A 10,091-nucleotide genomic window follows, 5' to 3' on the forward strand; every position below is an offset into this window, starting at 1 on the left:
AATCTTACAGAAACACCAGAAGGGCACCCAAGAAACTAATAAGTGCTTATCTGTACGCCTGGGAGAGGGAGGAGACTTTCAGGTGTACACCTTTTGTATCATTTTGATTTTTCAACCAGCGGAAGATACCACTCAAGCATTATCTACTCAAAAAACTAGTAAATAAATTTCTTCATAAAACACACTCTGTTTCTATATGGGCAGAAATGTCTCCAGTTGTCCACCATTAGATTTTAACTATTGAAAAAGACCTACATTTATCCCTAGAGTCACAAGCTAAAATTAGGCAGGGGGCAGGTTTTCAAGCGGTACTGCACTTGAACTGCTGAGTTGGCTGTGAAAAATGAGCAAGAGCACCCTTTTCTGGTTTGGTTCTCAGGTCTGCTCTCTCAGTTAGAAGTCTGCTTGCATCCTCTCTTATGTTTTTAACAACTCTCCATCTTCAGGTAACAGCACCCACTTTTACTTGAGGAACCCCCTCCCGCATCGGCGACCGTTTGGTGGCTCTGTCAGTCAAGAGGGTCTGCCCGCCCAGATGCTGGTCATGTGACCCAGGCTAGGCCAATCAGATTCCCTCTCCCCGGAACGAGCCCAAAGGGGATCCTGCAGAGAAGAAAAAATTGTAAAAGTGCCTTGAAGAGTTTTGTCAGTTCCTGTTGCCTAGATCTTTGGAGCAGCTCTTTCTAAAGGTATGAGTATTGACATTTGTTTCAATTTTAATTGTTTTGTTTTATTTTTCATTTGCCTAAATTGGCCAGTATCCATTTTTGTGAATTCATACTGATGAAGTGATCCTGCTTAAACAATTCAATGTTTCCCTGTGGCTTACAACCCAAAGAGCAGACAGGAGGTACAAATCTCAACAAACTCCGGCTCAGGACACCACCAGCCACCAAGCACCCTGTGCTTCAGCCCACCAGAATTTCTGCTCCTTCTCCAAATCTATTCCCAACTTGTCACCTAAAAAATTCCCTGATGCTGGTCATCTGAGGCAGCAGATTGGGCAGATCAGAGTGCCAGTCCCGGTGCCAGTCTAGTGGCCAGTGAATGCTTTTTGAAAAGCCCTGTGCTCCAAATAGAAGTTTGGTCAGGCTCTTTTCCTTGAGCAACAGCAGAATCCACCACAAGTCTAGGACCCCCTAAGCCCATCTCAGAGATCTGAGATGATAGGGTTGTGGTTATGACAGCTCTGAATTCAAGTGTTTCTGCCATCTGACTGTGGGCAAGGTGCTTACTCCTTCTGGGTCTCAGGCTTCTGGTCTGTAAAAGGAGGAGATGAATTCTGCCCTCATCCTACAAAGGGCTTATTTATATATTTAACAAACACCCAGCTTTATATATATTAATTCAGGTGATACTTATAACAACACCATAAGGCAGAGACTATTATCATCTTCATTTTGCAGATGAGGACACTGAGGCACAGAGAGGTTAACTTAATTGTCCAAGGTTACAAAGCTGGTATGGGGATGAAATGAAAGACTACATGGAAGTTATTTAGCACAGGGCTCAGGAGATAATACATATTTCATAAAATGCTAGTTATATGGGCTGAATTGTGTCATCCCCCACCCCGCCCAAGTTCATGTGTTGAAGCCTAAACCCTCAGTGTGACTGTATTTGGAGATAAGGCCTTTAAAGGGGTAACTAAGATTAAATGAAGTCACAAGGGTGGGGCCTTAATGCAGTATGACTGGTGTTCTTCGAAGAAGGAGACACCAGCGATGCCCTCACACAGAGATAAAGGCCATGTGAGGACACAGCTTGTTGCTGTGTTAGACAACCATCTCTAAGTCAAGAAGAGAGACCTCAGGAGAAACCAAACCTGCCAGTACTTGATCTTGGGCTTCCAGACCCCAGAAGTGTGAGAGGTTAAATTTCTGTTGTGTGGCCACCCAGCCTGTGGTGTTTTGTGACACGGCCCTGGTGCACTAATACACCGCTGGAGAAGACCCCATCTTGTGCTGGAAATCTCAACTGGTTTTTAAATGCTCGTCTGACAAGTGTTACACCAGGACACATTCTCCTTCAGGGACTCCATGCCTCATTCAGGATAAAGTCAGACATCCTTGGCAAGATCTACAGGGCCCTCCAAAATACCTCTCCAAGTTCATCTTCTGTCACCCATCCAGTTCCACCTTCAATTCAACCATAACAAATTTCACACTTCTCAAAACATGCCAGGGCTTTCTACGGACCATTTCCACCTCTCATCTACTCCTCCTCCTCATGCTTCCTAGATGCATCCTGCAAGACCCAGCCTTAGTATTTCTTCTGTAGCTTTCATGGAACTTCCCGGGCAGAGTTGGATACTTCCTTCTCTGTGCCACTACCATACCTGGCACATAGAGCTGTTGTATTATACTGCTATCACCTGACCTCATGTCTCTCCACCACCACCGCCATCATCATCACCATCTCTAACATCTATTGATGTGCTATGCACTAGGTACTGTGCTTAGTGGTTGACATGCATGATCTTCCTTTATTCCTCACAATAACTCTGTGAATTGGGCTTGTCGGCATACTTTAGTTGCAAGAAACAAAGTGACTGTAGGTGATTTAAGCCACTGGGAAATTACTGTATGGAAATGGGAGGCCGTGTCATCTATAGTAGCCTCTAGACTATAGCCAAGCCTGGGAGCAGACAAGAACCAAGGCACTTCCAGAAGCAAAAAAAAAAAAAGAAGAAGAAGAAGAAGAAGCAGCAGCAGCAGCAGCAGCAGCAGCAGCAGCAGCAGCAGCAGCACCAGGCGCCTGGCTGGCTCAGTTGGAAGAGTATGCAACACTTGATCTGGGAGTGGATCTCAAGCCCCATACTGGGTGTAGAGATTACTAAAAATGAATGAATGAATGAATGAATGAATGAATGAATGAATGAAGAAAGAAGGAAAGAAAGAAAGAAGGAAAGACAGACAGACAGACAGAAAGAAAGAAAGAAAGAAAGAAAGAAAGAAAGAAAGAAAGAAAGAAAGAACAACAAAGATAGAATAGTCCGATATTTAAAAGCATGGATTCTGGGGCACCTGGGTGGCTCAGTTGGTTAAGCATCCAATCTCACAGTTCATGAGTTCGAGCCCCACGTGGGCTCTGTGCTGACAGCTCAGAGCCTGGAGCCTGCTTCAGATTCTGTGTCTTCATATCTCTCTCTCTCTCTCTCTCTCTCTCTCTCTCAAAAATAAACATTTTTTTAAAAATTAAATAAAAGCATGGGTTCTAGAACCAGGCTCCCTGGGTTCAAATCCTGTTCTTGATACTTACTAGCTTTAAGATGCACAAATTACTTGGGCTATGCATGCCTTGGCTTTCCCATCTGTAAAATGGGGATAATAAGAGCATGTCTGATGGTTTTACTGTATTAAATAAGTGTATATAATTAAAGTATTTACTACAGTGCTGAGCACTTAGTAAGTGGTCTGTGGGTGTTAGCTGTTGTAATTGAGACATGAGTTTGATTAGGAAATCACCTTTGTCATTAAATCAAATTTCTTCCATTATCTGTCCCCTGATCTGCCCAAAATTCAAATCCTAGGTAGAAAGCATCAGAATACACCAGCTTCGTTCCTGTGCCCACTCCACATCTAGGATAGGATGGGGTCTCCAATTACTATCCCATGAGCATGCATCAAGGGGGAGAAAAGTGATTCTTCAAAAGTAAAGTAAGAGAATCTAGAATTTAACTCACACATAAATAGTCAAATGATTTTCAACAGGAGGCCAAGGCAGTTCAATGAGAAAAGGGTAATCTCCCAACAAATGGTGTGAAAACAATCGGCTATCCTTATGTTAAAAAATGAATTTAGACCCTTAACTCACACCACATGCAAAAAAATTAACTGGAAGTGGACCATAATCCAAATGTAAGAACTAAAACTTCTAGAAGAAAACATAACAGAAAACTTTTGTGACCTTGGTCTAAGCAAACATTTCTTAGTATTGACATTAAAAGAACAATCCATAAAAGAAAAGGTTAACAAATTGGGCTTCATCAAAATTTAAAACTTTCAGGTTTTTTTTTTTTTATTGTTTTAGAGAGAGAGGGTGTGCGAGTGGGGGAGGGAAGGCAGAGACAAAGAGAGAGAGAATCCCAAGCAGACTCCATGCTCAGCATGGAACCTGATATGGGGCTCGATCCCACAATCCTGGGACCATGACCTGAGTCAAAATCAAGAGTCAGACACTCAAGCGACTGAGCCAACCAGGCACCCCTAAAACTTCTGCTCTTTAATTTTTTTTTTTTTTTTTTCAACGTTTATTTTTATTTTTGGGACAGAGAGAGACAGAGCATCAACGGGGGAGGGGCAGAGAGAGAGGGAGACACAGAATCAGAAACAAGCTCCAGGCTCTGAGCCATCAGCCCAGAGCCTGACGCGGGGCTCGAACTCACGGACCGCGAGATCGTGACCTGGCTGAAGTCGGACGCTTAACCGACTGCGCCACCCAGGCGCCCCAAACTTCTGCTCTTTATAAGATAGCACTAAGTTGGGGTGCCTGGTGGCTCAATCAGTTGAGCATCTGACTCTTGATTCCAGCTCAGGCCATGATCTCACGGTTTGTTAGATGGAGCCTGGCATCAGGCTCTGCACTCACAGCGTGGAGCCTGCATGTGGTCCTCTTGCTCGCTCGCTCTCTGCTCCCACCCCACTTGCTCTGTCTCTCTGAAGATAAATAAATAAACTTAAAATATATATATATAGCACGAAGTAAAATGAAAAAGACAAGCCACAGACTGAAAGAAAACATTTGCCAAACACATACCTGATAAAGGACCTGTATCCAAAATAACGAATGGTTACAACTGCATAATATGCAGACAAACAACCCAATTTTTTTAATGGGCAAAAGATGTGAATGAACACTTCTCCAAAGAAGATATATGAATGGGTATTAAGTGTATGACAAGGTGCACACACCGTTGGCCGTCACAGAAATGCAAATGAAGACCTTAGTGAGATGCCACAACATACTTAGAGGGGCTAAATAAAAACGATGGACAAATCAAATGTTTGTGAGGATGGAGAGTAAATGCATATTGATGGTAACTCATACTGATGGTGAGAATATAAAATGGTATGGCCATTTTGGAAAATGATTTGGCGGTTTCTTAAAAAATTACTTTAGGGGCGCCTGGGTGGCGCAGTCGGTTAAGCGTCCGACTTCAGCCAGGTCACGATCTCGCGGTCCGTGAGTTCGAGCCCCGCGTCGGGCTCTGGGCTGATGGCTCAGAGACTGGAGCCTGTTTCCGATTCTGTGTCTCCCTCTCTCTCTGCCCCTCCCCCGTTCATGCTCTGTCTCTCTCTGTCCCAAAAAAATAAATAAACGTTAAAAAAAAAAAATTTAAAAAAAAAAAAAAAAAAATTACTTTAGCATACAACCCAGCAATTTCTCTCCTAGATACCTAGTTAAGAGAAATAAAAGTATGTGTCCACACAAAGACGTCTATGCAAGTGTAACAGCCCAAAACTGTACAACCCGAGTATCCGTCAACTGGTAAATGCGTAAAATAGGCATTAAAAGGGAACAAACTGGATGCGTGCAACAACAGGGACAGATCTCAGGAACACTATGCTAAGTGAAAGAAGCCGGCCATAGAAGACTACGTGTTATGTGATTCGGGTGACAGGAGGTTTCAAGAAAAGAGTGTAGAGATGGAAACACATTGGTGGTCGCCTACAGCTGGAGGTGGGGGAAGGCATCAACCACAAATGGGAATGAGGAAACTCTGGGGAGTGATGGAAGTATTCTAAAACTGGGTTGAGGAGGTAATTGCACAATTATATAAATTAAAACTAAAACTCATTGAACTGTACATTTAAAATGGGTGAATTTCAATGCATATAAATTGTGCCTCAGTAAAGCTTTTAAAAATAAGCAATAAACTATGAAAGAAAAGAAAGAAGGAACAGAAAACCAATGCTGTTAGCTGGGTTTAGAGAGAAAAACACAAACACGTATTGTCCCATTTTATGCATTAGGACAGTGAGAAATAATGATGTGCCTGATGTCACACAGCTAGTAAGTGACAAAACCCAGATGCAAACCTCAACTCTTTGACCCCAAACCCATGCTGCTGACCCCTCCGCTAAGCGAACTTTCTTCCCTGTTGTGCGAACTGCCTCCAGCCCACACCGCTGTGTACGGGGCTAGCATGAGGGACTCTGCTCACATCGCTACATGACCAGAATGCTCATCTGGATGACATGTAAGCAAGAGATACTCGGAGGCCTGCTGTCCTCGGACGGTTCAGTTAAGTTGTGGTTGTTACTCTTCTTTGAGCTCGGTGTGCTGAGCTTCATTTGGTGCTTTTTGTATATTGCTCATCTGGCAGAGAATTACTACTCTACAAGTTCCCACAGATGGCTTTATTTGCCATTGCTATTAAATTGGTTTTGAACAAGACATAATTCTTCAAGTGCCTAGTGAGCTCTCTGGGTTTGCTCAGGCAAGATTCCATAAAAATGTAAATAATCGGAACACTTCTGGGATTATTTATCACAACTGACTTGCAGCTATAAATTTATGTATTAATTTCAGCTATAAGTTTCAGTGGGGAAAATATGAACAGTTGAAAATAGACTCTCCCACCTAACATCTTCTCTATGTCCCCATTTCCCTTTGGCTTCCAGAGAACATACTATAGAATGGCCAACAGATCTGGGTGTGAAAGACACTGGACAAGATCAGAAAGAAATGAGGTGGCAAGCAGGAAAAAAAAATCATTCCTCAACAAGCCATAGGCTGGTCTCTTACCACTCCCCCTACTCTTGGAACTCCAGACACACCAGCCTTCTTTCAGTTCCTCCTGGTGATTCCTGCCTCAGGACCCTTGCACATGCTCCCTTGGCTTACAACGTTCTTTCCTCCCTTTTTAGCCAGGTTCAGCTATACTCATCCTTCAGCTCTTGGCTCGGCATCACTTGTTGTGAAAAGCTTTCCATGCCCACCTGTCCACCACATCAGGTCTGCTCTGGTGGTAGCTCGTCCTTCTCATCCACAACACTGAACACAATTGTAATTTCTCATTTTTGTAGGCATTTTGTAGGCATTTTTAAACATTAAGTCTGTCTTTCCTACTCAGCTTTGAACTTCATGAGGGCTAGGCCCATGTCCTTTGTCACCTGCATCCCCAGAGCCTGGCATAGATTTGAAGATGAATGAGTATGTGTTTAGTGAATTGATGAGTCCAGTTAAGAGTAGGAGAACATAGCTGGGCTTCCGGGGCTCTGCAAATACACTCAGATCTGTCACTGCTGTTGGCACACAAGCACAGGTGTGCACAGGTGTGCAGCTCAGCCAGCACCCATATGATCTGTCAGAGGACTGCTCTCACTTTGCCTGAGTATGCCAACAGCACGAAGTATCTAGGAATTCCCATTCCCTTTAGAGAAATCCCTTTAGCCCTTAACCAATTAGTGACAGGTACAGGTGTATAAACTCACCAGCTCTTGTCTTTGTGAGGTGTGACCTGTATACCCACTGGAGCTCCCCTGTGGGACTGAGCCATGCGGACCTTCCATGGGACCTTGCTTGATGATATCACACTCTTCTTGCCTCTTCCAGTCCCCACCCCATGTCTCTACTTCTCTACCCGCATCCCCTGAGAAGTCCTAATAAATGACTCTACACAATCTGCATCACAGGGGCTGCTTCTGGGGAGCACAGCCTAAAACAGAGAGCCTGCTGCTGGAAAAGTTTCTCGCTGAGCTGTGATTAATACCATAAATTTTGGTGCATGAAAGCACTCCAGCCAGACCATTTGCTGGTTCAGACGAGGATAGGTCCTGCCAGTAACTCTCTAAGCTGGCAAGAGCGCCCTGTCTATAAAGAGAGAGCACTAAACCCCCCCCCCTTTCCAATCTTCGCCCCATGACCCAGTGCCCTGCAAAAGGAGTCAAGAGGCTGTGCCTCTGGCATCCCAACCAAACTGGACATGGAAGTCTGCTGGCAAGACTGTCTTGAGGGTAAGCCAAGATCATCTCTACCTGCTCCTTCTCCCGGATTTCAGCTCAGGCCAGGCCAGGGCAGGACCAAGCCTGGGGGTGGGAAGAAGGGGGCCCATCTGGATAGAGATCTTGCACGGAGGAGACGCAGGCTGTTAAGGTCTATAGAGTAAGGACACCTTCAGCTTCAGGGAAGAGAGTGTACAACCCAAAGAGGTTTAATAATGGGGCCTATTCATTGAGGAATTTCCAATAAGGGAAAGTCACGTGGTGTTACGAGAGGAAGGATCAGGGGAAGCCTATGTAGATGGGATTGGTAGAAAGGCCTCTCTGAGGACGTCCATCAGATTCAGGACTAGAGAGCCAGCTACATGGGGAAGAACACTGCTGTTGGCAGAATACCACTGCCCACCAAAGATGTCCATGTTCTGATCCCTGGAGTCTATGACTGTTACCTTATGTTGGCAGAAGGCGCCTTACAGACAAGACCGAGTTCAGAACTGTAAGGTGGGGAGATTATCCTGGATTATTCCACGGGGTCCACCCTGACCAGAAGGGTCCTCATGAGGGAAAAGTGGAGGCAAGAGAATCAAAGGTGTGCCAAGGAAATCAGAGGTCTGACGTGGCCAGGAGCCAAGGAATCCAGACAGCCTCTACTTCTGGCAGAAGCAAAGAAACGGATTCTCTCCTTAGAGTCTCCGAAGTAATACACCTTGATTTTAATCCCCTGAGACCTGTCTGGAACTTGTGAGCTCCAAAACTTTTAGATAAGAAATGTGTGTTATTTTAGGTCACTAAGTCTGGTCATTTGTTACAGAAGGCAGAGGAAATGAATACAAGCATTGTCACAGAGGAAACAGTTGTATACAGTTCCAACGTGGGGGCCTTGTAGCATTAGTGAGAAGTATGAGGCCATCAGTGTGGCTGGTACCTAGTGGGCCAACCCCTATGCCAAGGTGACAGGCAAACAGGGGCCAGATCATGTGAGGCCTTAGAAACCATGGTAAGAAGTTTGGATTTTCTTCTAAAATTGGTGGGAAGCCATTAAAATTTTTTATTGTAATCTAATTTGCATTTTCCCAAGCTCGCTGTGGCTGCTGCATGGAGAAATGGATGCAGGGCTGCACAAGGACCAATGAGAGGAGAGGCACAGAGACAGGAACCCAGTCCGGCCACCACGAGTGACACAATGATGGTCCCCATCAGGGCAGTGGGGATGCAGATAGGAGAAGGCTGCAAGACAGAGCTCAGACACTGATGTATTGCCTCTGAAACAAATCAGATAAAATAATTTGGACATCTTAATGCCAGAGGCCCTTCCATCAAATAACAGCCAGCTTTTCAGAGACCACACGTTGGCTCCTGACAGTGACAAAATTGGCATCGCCACAGAAGTCCCAGAGCAGGGACTTGGGTATGTTCCAGTAGAGCAGAGAGGAGAAGGAAAATGTATGTTCCTTCCCAAATGTCCAGCAACAAATGACTGCCGAGTGAGAAAGAAATTTAGCCAAAGTGCAGAAGGATGGCCTGGCCACACTGCGGACCCTTGAGAAGTGAGATGTTATTTATGGAGACAGTGACTTATTCTCCTAAACAACCATAATGTCCTGACCTGTCTGATTTCCGTGAAAACCTCTAGTTCAACTTCCAATTTGAAGTTACAAAAATGAGCATGGGTCCTTCAGGAATTCAGATTTGATGTGAAGTATATCCAAAGACCTGCCAACAGATGTTACAGCATCTTGGAAATGTTCAAGACTCGTGCCTGCTGACAGAAGCGTTAAGTAGAATCACTGTTCTGATTTTTTTTAAGCTAGGATGGGGGATTGTGCTTGTCCTGGGGTGACCTTCAGGAGTCTCCTCTGTTCCTCACAAGAAACAACAATCACAGTGATGATGCTAAAAACAGAACACAACAAAGCTCCCACTTCACTTACATGTACAATAATCCTATAGACTTATGACCCCCATTGTTAGATATGAAGAAAGTGAATCTCAAGAAGTAAAATAATTTACCAGTGTCATACAAGGAAGCAGCAGAGATGGGTCTAATACAAAATCAAAATCTGAACTGTGGATCTGCAAACAATGGCCTGAGGGCAAAACCCCAGCTACCACTTGTTTTTGTAAATAAAGTTTTATTGGAACATA

At 44.4% G+C, this 10,091-nt stretch overlaps 1 long non-coding RNA gene across 1 annotated transcript; it reads left to right on the plus strand.

The window, feature by feature from the left end:
* Positions 1-451: 451 nt before the first annotated feature.
* On the plus strand, positions 452-10,091 carry LOC147573066 (uncharacterized). Its single transcript, XR_015245668.1, has 2 exons — positions 452-689; positions 9,025-10,091. It is a non-coding gene; the product is annotated as an uncharacterized LOC147573066 (long non-coding RNA).

Source organism: Puma concolor, chromosome E3 (genome assembly GCF_028749965.1).
Source record: "Puma concolor isolate L17-30 chromosome E3, mPumCon1.1.hap2, whole genome shotgun sequence".
Taxonomy (NCBI): domain Eukaryota; kingdom Metazoa; phylum Chordata; class Mammalia; order Carnivora; family Felidae; genus Puma; species Puma concolor.